At 38.4% G+C, this 9996-nt stretch overlaps 2 long non-coding RNA genes across 2 annotated transcripts; one reads left to right on the top strand and one right to left on the bottom strand.

The window, feature by feature from the left end:
* Window positions 1-813: 813 nt before the first annotated feature.
* Window positions 814-2323, top strand: LOC109196908 (uncharacterized). Its single transcript, XR_002058257.2, has 3 exons — window positions 814-1071; window positions 1880-1968; window positions 2181-2323. It is a non-coding gene; the product is annotated as an uncharacterized LOC109196908 (long non-coding RNA).
* Window positions 2324-3287: 964 nt separating this feature from the next.
* Window positions 3288-5515, bottom strand: LOC109196899 (uncharacterized). Its single transcript, XR_002058234.2, has 3 exons — window positions 5231-5515; window positions 3895-3987; window positions 3288-3765 (listed from the first exon to the last, which is right to left on the bottom strand). It is a non-coding gene; the product is annotated as an uncharacterized LOC109196899 (long non-coding RNA).
* Between the last annotated feature and the right edge of the window lie 4481 nt (window positions 5516-9996).

The following is a 9996-nucleotide window of genomic DNA, read 5'->3' as shown; positions in this document are numbered from 1 at the left end:
TTCAAAAACGTGCCCCTCCGACAGCCAAACCCATCTGTTCTCTGATTGGATTGTTACATTTGTGATTGACATGACATTGACCAATCAGATGACAGGAAGAAAAATAGGGTCAAAATTCGTACTTGTAACTTGCAGGGGTTTTTTTTGGCTAAGTCCACACACAAATCTTTTTTACACATACAAATCTTTTTTACACATACAAATCTGTTTTACGCACGCACAAATTCTTTTTACACATACAAATATTTTTTACGCACACACAAATTCTTTTTACACATACAAATCTTTTTTACACACACACAAATCTTTTTTACACATACAAATCTTTTTTACGCACGCACAAATTCTTTTTACACATACAAATCCTGATTTACAAGTACAAAACTGATTTACAAGTACAAAATATTTATGACCACATTTTGAGCCCATATTGTTACTCTATTGAACTACAGAGGATGGCAGAGGATCTGTTGGTGAGGTCTGTGGCCTGTTGGAGCTTGTTTTGGTGACTTTCCAGGGTTCAGACCTATACCAGTGATGTGTCGGTCGCGAACGAGACGGCTCTTAGAGCCGTATGGGATCAGAACGATTCCACTTTAAAATGAAACCGAAAAAAATATAGAAACTGAAAAAAAATATTGAAACTGAAAAAAAATATTGTAACTGAAATAAATGTACTGAAAAATCTTGTATTGAAACTGAAAAAAAAAATTGATAGTGAAAAACAATTAATTGAAACTGGAAAGTTTTTGTTTTCGCTTACAATTTTTTTTTTCAGTTTCAATCCATTTTTTTCAGTTTCAATCTGCTGGCACTTTTTTGGCGTCCGGAGGCACCGCTGGGGGGGGTCGGGGATTCCGACCTGCATGTATTTGCATATATTATAATGCTGACCAATGACTGTAGAAAACACGGACGACGCGGCCACGGTCACGGACAAACTTGCATGTGTCTGTTCGGGAATGGCAGATGCTGAGAGGTCTAACGTTTACATTACCGACAGCCTGAGGTGTTCTTCAGTAAATTGGACTACCGGACAGGAGGACCTGAGGCCCCACCGCAATATTTTCAGTAAGTTAAATGTGTTTGTAAGCTAATCCGTAATTTAGGTCCTTAGCTAGCTAGCTAAGATGAGCACTCGGCTGTAGGGGAAACTTGTTTTGTAAAGTTCGTTTAGCTAACCCGTGGCAGGTGAATGAATTTACCCTGACTAAAGAAATCAAGAGAAACGCACCGGGCTGCTCAGTGACTAACCACGGTTACTGTACTTTTATTATAGAATAGAATAGAATGCCTTTATTGTCACTATACAGTTGTACAATGAGATACAGAGCATCTCCTACTCAGTGCAAACATGCTGGGGGGGTACAGTTCTGCAGCGCTATATACATATGGTGAGTATTATACTGTAAGAGCAACAGGCTGGACTCTGCTTCTGCTCCTATGCAGAGCTGATTATTAAATATGTGCAAACAGCAGCGTATTTTCTCTCGCTTGCCACATGTGGAAGGACATTAACACCAACTTTTAAAAAGCTGGCACTTCAGTAACCCCTCATTAGTCAATAGCTACAGATTAAATAGCAATGCCTGATATTTATGTACTGAAACCAACTACTTCCGCTTGGCAGCTTAAGTTAAAATGTTTAATTTTTCCTCTGATTATTTTTTTAGCACTGACTCTGTATATATTTTTTTACTGAGTTTGTTGCAAATATTCAGGTTAAAAAACTGTCCGAAATTATTGTTAATGAGTTATGTTCACAAAGTCACATGTGCAGTACTCTGTACAGCTTGCATCCTTTAAGACAAATAATTTGAAGCATTAATATTTCTTGTGCAGTACCACTGCTGATAGCGCCTCCGTATGTTTTGACCAGGATGCAGCAGCAGACTGAACCAGGACTGAAACCTGCTCCATCATCTCATCTTTGCAGATGTCCATTTATAAAGCATCAACAACTCTAAGGTAAACATGATATTGGAAAATGTGTTAGTATATAAGGCCTTTAAAAAATAATAATAATAAACAGCTCATATGTCAGCTGTCGGCAGAACTGTAGGACTGAACAACTTCAGATCCCGAGTGTGTGAGGACTGAGAGGATCAGCTTTATTTCAGATTTGAGAGATAAACTTTATATTTCAGTTTGTGATGATTCTGTTCTCTTTGTGATTACAGGAACCGTCCTCAGATTCAGACCTCAGCACCACCCAGTGACAGCAGACAAATCATCCTATATCTTCACTCTTTGTAGTAACTCCAAAATTAACTGATGAAAACAGTACAAAGGTTAAAGTACACTGTTAAAAAAGAAATCCTAGAAAAACAGTAATATTCCGGCAGCTGGGGCGCCAAAATAATACCATAAAATAACAGAAAATAACTTTCTCATAAAAATACGGTTATTTTCAGTAATGACAATACAGTTTGTTGCCCTAATTTTACATGGGATTTTGCCTTTTTCAAGTGCTCTTAAACATTAAATTAGGAACATGTTAATGTGATTAAACAATGAAATTACCTATAAACAAGGTCAATGAATGTGGCAATATGAATAATAATACTTAAATGTACAGAAATATACAGTTAACAGTTGGTTTAAATAATAATAATAATGGATTGCATGCCCTGGGACAGACTGACGGAGGCAAGTCTGCCATATCGCACCATCGGCCCCTCTGGCCATCACCAGTACGCAGTAGGTGAAGTGTCTTGACCAAGGACACAACGACCGAGAGTGTCCGAGCCGGGGCTCGAACCGGCAACCTTCTGGTTATAAGGCGAACTGCCAACTCCTGAGCCACGATCGCCCTAAATAGCAATGATAATAATAATTATTTGACGTAAAAAAAGTTTATGAGAATCATTTTAGATATTTTTCCATAGCATTACATTTGAATTTAACAGTTCAGTCTTTCAAATAACGGACAAATATTTGTGAAATCATGATACATTTGTGAATGTATTTTAACAATCTAAATATGCATATGTACAGACAGATACATTTAAAAAACAAGAAAATTATATTTTATTACATTACAGTGATTTTACGTTAATTTACATTTGAAATGTGAAATCACAGTCTATTTATGTAAATTTAATGATATTCTAGAAGAACAGAACAAAACTGTAAAATACACAGTAAAATACTTTTATATTGGGATTTTTTTTTTTTACAGTGTACCACATGTGCTGTCAGTGAAAGCTGCAGCTGTTTTATTGATAAATTTAAAGACAAAAAGTCAAAAGGATTAATCACTCATGTAACTGTGTCACTATACATCAGCATTAATAGTACTTCAGTTTGGTGTTTCAGAAAACTGTACTCAGCTACATGAAGAGCACAAGATGTTTTCTCTGACACAATTAAATAAAACCTGATTAAAGTCAAAGGTTGTTACTTGTATTTTGAACTAAAAACTTGTGACCTGGAATTCTTTCACTGTTTTTTGTCAATAGTGTGTTATTTATCATAAAGTAATTCAGAGTCATTCATACCAGAGTAACCAGAGAGCACAACATATATTTAACTTTCAACAGGACTTAAAGATATTATATTCTGTAAAAGTCCAGACCTTTACATTACACAAAGCAAAGGTCTTCATCACAATGTTCATAAAATGCTGGGTTTATCCCTCTTGTGAGGGAGCTGCTGATGAAGATCACGAGCCCTGCTTGATCCCTGCGATGAGTTTCGGTCTTCCTGGTGTTTCTGAAATGATGCCTCTCACAGTGGGTCAACAGAACATCTGGCACAGGACAGCTGTAATGAAATAAAGTTTTGAAAAAAATCTTGGAAATGCCCTATATGTGAGAAGCAGATTTTGTATTTACGTTTTTTTTTGCCAATCAAAATAACTAAAAGTATCATTTTCACCATACAAATACTAACCTTGTCATCTCCTGCACTGTCACTGGGCTCTGGGCTTGTCCTTCCCAGCGCTCATGAGGCTGCTTTTGGTGCACTGCAGTACGAGGTGCTAACCTGTTGACAGTGTTGGGAAGGTTACTTTTAAAATGTATTCCACTACAGATTACAGAAGTAACGTATTCTGAATACTTTACAACTACATGAATGTACTATTGCTGTGTGATTTATTACTATTACTGAAGGTTACTCACCATACCAATACCAACTAGATGTTTAAATCTTAATATAAAATAAGTAACAGTAGGTGGACATTAGGTAAGGCTGCACTTTTTGCAGCGATCTCGTATAGAAAACTATTCCGCGCGTATATAAAACAGGTCTGCGGCTCCGAACCGTAGCAAAGGGACCTCTGGCTAATACGTCGGGTTCGTGCCGGACTCGTAGCCGAAAACTAGCTTTACTTTGTTGTCTGGGTCAACTTTGCTAGCGAGAGACAGAGAGAGGCGTTGAAAGGCTGCTCCAACGGAGCTTATTGTTTTGGAGGAAAACACGAACACAGTGTGCAGTCGAGTCTTAATAGCTTACTTACAACTGGGCTCGTCAGGCACTCTTTTTGGCTGCAGTGGTTATTATTATATTTACATGCTTCCAGCTCCCGTTTCTGGTCCGTGACAACTCGTACTTTTCCTTTTTCTCCCTCCCTCGCTCACAGACACATAACGGGTATGGCAGTCCATTCTCCCTCCAGCATGGACTACACTGCCCATGAGGCTACATGCATTAGGGCATTGCCTGTAACACTCTGCCTATTGCCTTCATATTAAATAATTTTTGTATAATAATTTTTAAAAATATTTCTTCACTCACTAAGTAGGGGTGACATGAGCCGTGAGATTGAGACACAGGCATTAGAGCCTCTTATTGTGTGTTTTGTTTGGGTTTCCACCGGCGTAGAATTACCAAAAATAGAGAGACCATAGCCTAACATATGAAACAGGAAAATACCGCCATGTAATCCATTTATTTCAACAAAGTAACTGTATTCTCAATATCACCTATTAAACGGTAACTGTAACGGATACATTTACTCATATTTTGTATTTGAAATACGTATGTATTACGTTACTCCCCAACACTGCCTGTTGATGAGATCTTGTGCCGCTCCTAAAACACCGGCCTCCAACTCCTAAAGAGACACGGGTATCCCTAAATTTAGCAAATATTAGCTTCAGGCTAGCTTGCTACGACAAACAGGATAATAACAGCATTTTACCACAACTTCACCAGATGTAGCTAAAAAAACTAATTTCCAGTCCAGTGGGACAGCAAGGAAAGATGACAAAAAATGATTACTTACCTGCGGTTTAGAGGGTCAAGCTGAAATTGAAGCAGCCATTGAAAGACGGGAAGAGAGAAAGATGGCAGCTTGGTCAGCACTAGTCGGCTCTATAATGTATGCAAATACATGCAGGTCGGAATCCCCGTCCCCCCAGCGCGCCCCCGGACGCCAAAACAGTGCCAGCAGATTGAAACTGAAAAATGGATTGAAACTGAAAAAAAAAATGTAAGCGAAAACAAAAAATTTACAGTTTCAATTAATTGTTTTTCACTATCAATTTTTTTTTTGAGTTTCAATACAAGATTTTTCAGTACATTTATTTCAGTTACAATATTTTTTTTCAGTTTCAATATTTTTTTCGGTTTCATTTCAAGGTGGCATCGTTCTGACCCCATACAGCTGACTCTTTGAAGTGAACGACGCAAGCCGGCTCCTTATTGGAAGCCGTGTTTTTTTTTTTTTCTTTCCCTCGTCCTCTCTCTCGCACCTTTTTTCCGCTTCACTCCGCACGCGAGCCCTCCGATACTGACGTAAATTACTGGATCGGATATCGGAGAGAAATAAAAAATATAATCCGATCCATTAAATATCAAAAAAGCACCTCACAAAACTTGCGACACGGCGTGACTCGGCTCATAACCGTAGCACGTCGGAGCAGTGTGCGTCACGTGATAGAGCGGCTGTGTGTATTTGTAGCCTCGCTACCAAACCAGCATTTCATCTCCGAGGAAGTTATCCCAGAGAGAAGTAAAGCAAGTGTGTAAGTTCATCTCTGAATGTTTGTAAAGCGTTCCCGCGTTAAGCTTAACAACCGATATATGGAGCGACTGCCTCTCTCTCTCTCTCCTGCTGCTACTTCATGAAACTGATCAATGATCAGCTGATCGGCTTTTCTGTCGCGAGTCCGTCTCTCTTCTTTGTTTTTGGCCCACTTTGCACCAGAAAGAGGAAACCAGCGGCTGAACAACAGCAGCACGTTTAAGCTTGATAAGCTGTTAGAATTTATTTAATATTACTTTCTACACCAGGATCCTTTTCTACGTAGCTGACGGCTGGTAACTGTGCAGGGGCGGATCTAGCAAAGTTTAGCCAGAGGGGCCGATAGGGCATGAACAGGGAAAAGGGGGGCACAAAGACATACTTATCTTTCCTATTCTCATTTAAAATGTCTAGCTTTTAATAAATAATTATCTGAATCTTACACCCAAAGTTTTAATCTGATGTAAAATGTATAGAAGTCCATTACTGTATATAGTAACTGTTAAGTCTAATATACTCTAGTAAGCTATAGTACTTTTTCCTTTGGGAAGGTACCATCTGTGCAGTCTGCAATTCTGTTGAAGAAAGATGTTGACTCTGTTTAATTATTCTTGAAAAATAATTGACAGGGGATTTCTTTAAATCACCCTGCCGTTCTTTGTTCAGCTGAGACACCTGAGTTAGAAAACACAAACACTGCAGATTTTCTTTAACTCGCGAGGGCAGCCATGGAACGCAGGATCTGCGTCCCATCTCTGTCTGCGTTCTTTATTTATTCTGTCTGTGTGTGTGTGTGTGTCAAGGTAACAACGTCACTCAGAGCAGCAGGTGTTTCCCTTCTCTACTCGCAAAAGAGCTGAGGTTTCACTTCTCTATATCTAAATGTTCTCTGAAGACAGGAAGCGGTTAGTAGCTGCACACAAGTTACTAGGTGAAAAGTCACGTAGACATGATAAATTAAGGAATACATTTCATGGAGCTGATCACATATATGTTCAATAATCTTTTAACAATAATTTATTTCTGTGCATTTTTTTTTCACACTGCATCAAATTAAAGTTGATTACATCGATTAAGCATCATGAGGTGGAGGGTGGGGGGTGGTTCCCTATTTTCTTTTGCTGGGAGTTTGCAACCCTATTAGTTAGGTTGCTTAATATTTCTGCTAAGTACTCTTTAAAATACCAGAATAGGGAGGATGGAGTAGGTTTAAGTTTATTAGATTGATCAGTGTTGCTGAACTATGAAATATTTTGGGTGCAGTGTATTTTTTACACACAGGTATAACAGAATAGCTTTAGTGTTGTTGTTTATTTAAACTTGAGTATGAACTTATACAAAATGCAGCAAGATATTAAAAACAGTTTTATTGATTAAAAAACACACTATGATATCGGTATCGGACATAAAAAAGTGGTATCGTGCCATCTCTAGTACAAACTCCAAAACACGTACAAACTCCAAAACACGTAAAAACTTAGAAGCACGTACAAACTCCAAAACACGTACAAACTTAGAAGCACGTACAAACTCCAAAACACGTAAAAACTTAGAAGCACGTACAAACTCCAAAACACGTAAAAACTCAGAAGCACACACAAATTCAGAAGCACGTACAAACTCCAAAACACGTACAAACTCCAAAACACATAAAAACTCAGAAGCACGTACAAACTCCAAAACACGTAAAAACTCAGAAGCACGTACAAACTTCAAAACACGTAAAAACTTAGAAGCACGTACAAACTTCAAAACACGTAAAAACTCAGAAGCACGTAAAAACTCCAAAACACGTACAAAACACAACAGAAGTGCTCCAGGATGCTAGGCGCAGTGTTGAGCTTTTGTTACCTAGTGGCTACACAAGCCAGAAAGTACCAACAACTGGATTTGGTGTGTGGTAGTAACAGGTACATGAACATTTTTTTTTTAATTATATAAATATATATGAGTGTTGGTGTATAAATACACAAACAATACACATATGCTTTCAATTGTGTAATTTAAGTGATCTAGGTAGCTCTGTTTAGGAAGTTCAGTTAACACTAGCAATGTGTTTTGGAGTTTGTATGTGCTTCGGAGTTTGTACGTGCTTTTTGGAGTTTGTACGTGATTTGTCTCTAGGGGCCACCGTATATATTCATATATATAAACTTAGTAATTCCTTTTGTGCATAATTTTATATTGTTGTTGATAATAAATTAATTAAAGCAACAAAACAGCCTGAAGAGCCGGTTGGGAGTCGAATGAGCCGGCTCTTTTTAGTGACCCAAGCCGAAAGAGCTGGTTCTCTAAAAAGAGCCGGAATTCCCATCACTAACCTATACAGCAAAATGAACTTCACAATAGATGTGAATGTCGGGAGCTTGGTTTTAACAGAGATGGCTGCAGCTCTCTGGAAGGCCTCCTGGGATTTCTTCATTTGGGTGTCTTCCCCAAACCCTCCTGACCTTTACACGATATGTAAATTCATTGTTGTTATTCACTGCCTCTTCTTAAACCTGTACTGGCTCCTTTATTTTGTTGATGTGCAGGAGTTATGTCTTCTCCTGGCTGATCTTAGGGCCCATGTACAGTGATTTCTTTCTCAACCTTTCTCCTACATGTCTTTCCTTTCCTTTTCAGTGTCCCCTGGATGTCTTTTCCAGAGCTGGCACAAGCCTCACCAAGAAAAGAAGTGACCACTGGCACTCTTGTCAGGAACTCGGATAGCTTCCCAAGTCATGAATGCCTTTGCAAGAGAACCCATCGTAGACCCTCCTGATGATGCTGACTATTTTTAGTGCTATCCCGTAGTGCCATAGTATTATCTTTGATGTCACATGGTCCGATACTCCTGACACATAAGGGGTCACTAAAGGTTTTCGAAATTAAATACAGATCTCTATGTGTTGGTTTATGAACACACAAACTCTAAAATATCCCCCATTAGTCACAGTCTAAGAAGGCTAGCCTGTCATTTTTCATATCCCCCCTGGTGAAGTTGATGTGATGGTCCACCGAGTTAATGCGATCAGAGAATTGTGGTTTGATTTTCACCCAGGCGTCATCCACATACCTGAACCAATGACTTGGCAGTGTTCCAGGGTAGGATAACAAAGCCCTCTTTTCCATTTCTTCAATTTACAAGTTGGCATGTACTGAACCTTGTATGTGAAATATATAGAATGAAGAGCAAAATAAAATTTAACCTGGATGATGTGGACATCATCTCCATTGTGATCACTAGAAATGTTGGCGTGTACTACTGGGTACTTAATGTAAGGAATTATTAATTTTATAGGTTTTCTTTGTAGTTTTACCTACTTTTATTCCCTGGTTCTTAAATCATAATGAGTTTCAACTACTTGTGTTACTACATACTCAGGTTTTCTCATTTTGTTTCTTTTATTAAATAAATTAAATCAATTCTGTCATCTTGTTCTTGTGTGTGTGTGTGTTTCTATAAATCTTATTTAATTAGATGTACATCACTTTGGTCAACAGCTGTTGCTTTAAATGTGCATAGAAATAAATTATTAGGCCTATTATGGGTTTATTATGGGTTTCATCACTAATAGGGATGATTTATGTACCAAGAGGATTAATCCCCGAGTCCCTCTTAGAGGTTTAACCATCAAAAACACAAATCTTGAGTTGACTGTGGAAGAAGAAAACATGCATAACATGACCTCCTTGTGATTTTCCCCCAAATTAGTTGTGAATGGATGTAGATTTTCCACCAGTACATTTACTTGGTTATATTGCATCACCTCATCACTTTTCTTCACATATCCTACCACCACCACCACCCTTAAGCTCTGCCTCACCTATGCTTTGATCTCATCATCCTCATCTAGTATAAATCAATCTCATGAATCCATTGCAGTGCACTCACCCCTCAAACATTTCCCCTCTAAAGCAGTTATACGTGTATTATTCATGCCTCTTCCAGTCCATATATGGAGCGTGTTTCTTACATGTCACTGCTCTCCTTAGACGGGTCACTCTTCCTCTTACTGCTCTCCTGCAGACACATCATTAAT

Source organism: Oreochromis niloticus, linkage group LG23 (assembly GCF_001858045.2).
Source record: "Oreochromis niloticus isolate F11D_XX linkage group LG23, O_niloticus_UMD_NMBU, whole genome shotgun sequence".
In the NCBI taxonomy this organism is placed as follows: Eukaryota; Metazoa; Chordata; class Actinopteri; order Cichliformes; family Cichlidae; genus Oreochromis; species Oreochromis niloticus.
Note: the sequence above shows the minus strand (reverse complement) of the source record. Positions and strands in the feature narration are given on the sequence as shown.